The sequence below is a fragment of the Salvelinus sp. IW2-2015 genome, linkage group LG1 (assembly GCF_002910315.2).
Source record: "Salvelinus sp. IW2-2015 linkage group LG1, ASM291031v2, whole genome shotgun sequence".
In the NCBI taxonomy this organism is placed as follows: Eukaryota; Metazoa; Chordata; class Actinopteri; order Salmoniformes; family Salmonidae; genus Salvelinus; species Salvelinus sp. IW2-2015.
The window spans coordinates 11,112,263-11,117,483 of record NC_036838.1 but is presented as its reverse complement, the minus strand read 5'-3'; the positions used below and the strand labels follow the sequence as shown (position 1 = coordinate 11,117,483).

At 41.7% G+C, this 5,221-nt stretch overlaps 1 long non-coding RNA gene across 2 annotated transcripts; it reads right to left on the bottom strand.

The window, feature by feature from the left end:
* Positions 1-1,883: 1,883 nt before the first annotated feature.
* LOC139028166 (uncharacterized) lies at positions 1,884-3,937 on the bottom strand. Of its 2 annotated transcripts, none has more exons than XR_011480375.1 (3): positions 3,838-3,937; positions 3,283-3,391; positions 1,884-3,107 (listed from the first exon to the last, which is right to left on the bottom strand). It is a non-coding gene; the product is annotated as an uncharacterized lncRNA (long non-coding RNA). The 2 variants fall into 2 exon arrangements; XR_011480373.1 differs by having other exon boundaries at positions 3,283-3,411; positions 3,838-3,921.
* Positions 3,938-5,221: the final 1,284 nt, after the last annotated feature.

Genomic DNA, 5,221 nt, shown 5'->3' with positions numbered 1-5,221 from the left:
GTTTGTGGATTTCTCCTGGAGCTGGGCTGCAGTCTTTATCGTTCCGTCCTCCAGCGTGCAGTGGACTTGTGTGGAACTTGTTCATGGTTCAAGCTGTATGTGCATGGGTAGGCCACCGAGCTCATAGACAAGTAATGCTGCAATCGATGCGCTTAAAAAATATGGAATAATTAAATAAACATTGGACAATGACAAACGACATACTGTACATACAAACACACACAACAAAACAAACAGTAAGATACCCCCCCCCCGAAAGGATTTTATAGGGAATCTCCAAATGGTCTGCACGAATGAAAAAGGACAATCATCTTTCGTTTAAGTATTTTTTTTTATAAGGGCACATGATTATTTTTCCAGGTAGCTAAGAACCTACACTGGTATTGTCTTTTTTTTCTTCTCAAAGTCAACATCACAATTAATGTTGTTTTTTGTCCAAGTCTTTAGTGTTCAATAATTTGCCCCAGATTACATACACAAGTCTTTTTAAAAGGGGTTGGCATTCTCCAGCAGGGTCGGGCCGTCTCGATGCGCTGGGGACGGGTATGACACCGACTCCCTTTTGTACGTTTTGGGAGGGAGCTTGGGGATGGCTTGGGCAGCAGCGCTGCTGGTGCTCTGGCGGGGGGGCACAGGGGGGCCAGCTGCATTTGCATTTTTTTTTTGCGCAATCTTGTGTACCAAGTTGGTAATACTATTTATAAACTGGTTGGTTCGAGCCATGAATGCTGATTGGCTGACAACTATGGTATATCAGACCGTATACCACGGGTATGACAAAACATTTATTTGTACTGTTCTAATTACGTTGATAACCAGTTTATAATAGCAATAAGGCACATCGGGGGTTTGTGGTTTATGGCCATGGGTTGTGTCCATACTCTCCGCAATGCGTCGTGCTGAAGAACAGCCCTTAGCCGTGGTATATTGGCCATATACCACACCCCCCCGCGCCTTATTACTTAAATATACCAGTATGAAAGAAGGATGGTATGGCGATATGAAAATCTGGACACCGTCCAACCCTTCCAACAATACATACGGGAATCTTATCTTCACACATTGAGCTACAGTATTACATTGTGTGTTACAACTAAGTAGTCCTCCAGAGCTCTACAACTTTACAGATGTTGGGGTCGATCTGGAATGGGCACTTGACACAGAGAAGATGAGTTTTATGTCATGTCACAGCCAATAAAGTATAACATAGTGCTCCACAATGATAGGCCTCAACTGCAGTCATACTGTAGCTTAAAGTTTTTCAATGCATCTTATTGTTCTGATAACCTTGCATTGATATAAATACTGTATAGGATACAGTATACAGACTGTTTAATGTTAACCCAATAATAAACCAGGACTATGCCATAATACACAGTTACAAACATGTGTTACCATCTCTTTGGGTTACTGTCATGAATGCCATAACCTTGTTAAAATATGATAAGATTGTGTTACTCTTGTCTCATATTCATTGTCTCATTGTTTAACCAGCAAATCATTTTCATAAACTTGTTATACATTGTGATATTCGTATTTTATTCCCAGAACATTGTTACACTGCCTGTGTATGACATAACATCCTCATGAAAAATCAGCTGGTGTCTTATCTATTATTCTCTTATCCACCTTTCTTACCACTACATCCACACCTACAATGGGCCAGCGTAGCCTAGTGGTTAGAGCGTTGGACTAGTAACCGAAAGGTTGCAAGATCGAATCCCCGAGCTGACAAGGTACATATCTGTCGTTCTACCCCTGAACAAGGCAGTTAACCCACTGTTCATAGGCTGTCATTGAAAATAAGAATTTGTTTTTAACTGACTTGCCTAGTTAAATAAAGGTAAAAAAAATAAACAACACAGGAATGAAGAGAGAGATGGTCTTGTAATAGTGTAGTTTATTGAACTGTGGAACTGTCGTGGGGGGAGGGAAGGATAGGGAAGAGGATTCTCAAATTAGGAAAAAGTCCATCCTGTCCTTTCCACTGGGACCCGGAAACCAAAAAGTGGTCCTCATCTCCTCGATAACCTGAGCACAAATATATCCTCTCAGCGGGTAACGCGGAAGTGTTTTAAAATCTGCCACACCCCCTTTGAATCAGCTATTGTTTTCWCTGAGAAGAGCATGCCAATATTTAAAAAACTATACAATACTTATCTCTCTATAAAATGTCTAGTGCAACCAGCTACATTTATTTTTACCACTTAACACATGTATTTGGGGATTACTCCTTTGTAAATGTCATTTGCCTGATGACATGCTGGTGAAGGAGAATCATTTCATACAAGCACATTTGTTTGCCTGTTTCCTTTCCTCATCTCCTCTCTTTGATTACCTTTGACCTTTTTCAAAAGGAGGTGAGGAGAGGAGAGGACGCGAGGAGTCGAGCAACACCAATTGAGATTATCCTAAGGAGGGACAGAGATACTGAGGAAAGGGCAAAAAGGGACAGTGAGAGACAGAGAGAGGGATGAAGGAAGAGAGAGGTTGACAGTCCTCTACAGATACAGGAGGCTTCATTGGCTCAGCTGGACTTGAAGGAGTGCACTCAGCCACTGTAGCCCTCCAAACAGCGAACTGTGTTCAGATTGCAATAATAACACTTGCTTTTTTCACAGCGATATAGGGGGATGTACTTTTGTATTGTATTGAAGGAGTTTAGTACTTTTTGCCTTGGGGGATTGGTTTTCGCCCCACCCCACTTAGGTTGCCAGACTTTCTCGAACACAAAGGCCTTATAGTTTAGGTCTCTAGTAGGAAAGGCCCTATCAAGGTCATTGATAATGCTGTGGCCTCCTCTTTCTTTCATACAGGACTCCAGGCAGGGAGAGAATGTGGTAAAGAAGATTATACAGTCCTTGTTATCTGTCAGGTGTAATATGGGGTAGCCCATTTCCTGGATAGTAATACTCAGGAGACGATACTCTGCGTGGTAGTTATCAGACGGTGTGGCTGCGATGATCTTGTCCCCTTTGTAGATTTGGCCGGCAGCAAGTGCCTCCCGGACCACCTGTGGTTCAACACTGACATCAAACTGTCCAGTCTGGCACTGCTTTTGGGTGAGCCTGACAGCCATGGCATACTGACGATTTTGCAGTCCGAACCTGAACAACAGCACACAACAACAACAGAACACGAGGCACATACTTTGGTTGACCTTACTTGTAGAGTTTGGGGACAATTCCCTATAGTATATTAATGCAAGGTTTCTTTAGTTGATAAGAAGTGTGGTAATAAAACGGAGACTATATGATGACAATGAAACAGAGAAGCACTCACTTTTTCATCTCTGTAATCAGTTTAGCTAAATTGTCTTCACTGATCCGGGCATCCACCTTGTCTCCAGCCCAGAGAGAAAGCATAAAGAGAAGGACAACCCCCCTCATAGCTGCAGACATGTGAAACACACTGGAGTATCAACACACACACACACACACACACAGACACACAGACAGAGACACACAGACAGAGACACACACACACACACACACACACACACACACACACACACACACACACACACACACACACACACACACACACACACACACACACACACACACACACACACACACACACACACACACACACACACACACACACACACACACACACACACACACACACACACACACACACACTAACACTATGTCAATACATACACTGCACACTATTTAACAGATGGTAAAACCATTTGTGTAAACAGATAAAGGGTATGCAGCATACAGATTTAAACTAATAAGGAATCAATCAGAACACATGTATAGACTCTTAAAATGCTCTTAAAACAGGCTAAACATTTTGTTTGGTGAGAAATAAAGAACACCCAGGTACCTGATTATCCCTTGCTGCTGTCCGTGTCTGAATCCTGTATCTGTGTGAGAAATACTTCAATGTTTTTATGTATCAATTCAGCTCACCCAGCATGCCAAGTAGGGGGAGTTTTCCCTTTATAAAGCATTCCATTGGTCAGAAAGTGCCAGCACGATGAAAAAGCTCGGTTAAGGAAACCTATTATTTACATTTTCTGGATGGAGGTATGGGGGGGGTTTGGCAAGTTTGACAGACAGACTAGTGGCGTCATTCCAGATAAACCAAGGTCATTGAAAAACAAATTTCACTAGTTTGGCTTGGGCTTAGTGGGACTATCATTTGTTTTTCAACAAGACAATGACCCAACCCACCTCCAGGCTGTGTAAGGGCTATTTCACCAAGAAGGAGAGGGATGAAGTGCTGCATCAGACGACCTGGCCTCCACAATCACCCGACCTCAACCCAATTGAGATGGTTTGGGATGAGTTGGACTGCAGAGTGAAGGAAAAGCAGCCAACAAGTGCTCAGCATATGTGGGAACTCCTTCAAGACAGTTTGAAAAGCATTCCAGGTGAAGCTGGTTGAGAAAATGCCAAGAATTTGAAAAGCTGTCATCAAGGCAGAGGGTGGCTACTTTGAAGAATCAAAAATATTAAATATATGTTGATTTGTTTAATACTCATTTGGTTACTACATGATTCCAAATATATTATTTCATACTTTTGATGTCTTCACTATTATTTTACAATGTAGAAAATAGTAAAAATAAATAAAAACCCTTGAATGAGTACGTGTGTCCAAACATTTGACTGGTACTGTCACGGCCGTTGAAGGAAGTGGACCAAAGTGCAGCGTGGTGAGCGTTTATATTCCTTTATAAAAATGACGCAGACAAAAACAATAAACAATACAAAACAACCGTGAAGCTTAAGGGCTATGTGCCACAAACAAAGTTAACTTCCCACCATGACAGGTGGGAAAAAGTATGGTTCTCAATCAGAGACACCGATAGACAGCTGTCCCTGATTGAGAACCCTACCCGGCCTAAACATATAAATACAAATAATAAAACGAAAGAACATAGAATACCCACCCCAAATCACACCCTGACCCAACCAAATAGAGACATAAAAAGGATCTCTAAGGTCAGGGCGTGACTGGTACTTTTRTTTTTACTTTATGAGCTGGATTGGCTGTCTTTGCAATTGGTTTATTTTTGTCAGCATATTCAGCGAGCAGCCTCCATTGAAATTCGCTATTACTTGTGCAAATGTTGTTAGCATTCTGGTATAGATGCCAATGGTGCTTTTTTGCTGTGGTATATCAGACCGTATGCCACAGGTATGACAAAACATTTATTTTTACTGTTCTAATTACGTTGTTAACCAATTAATAATAGCAATAA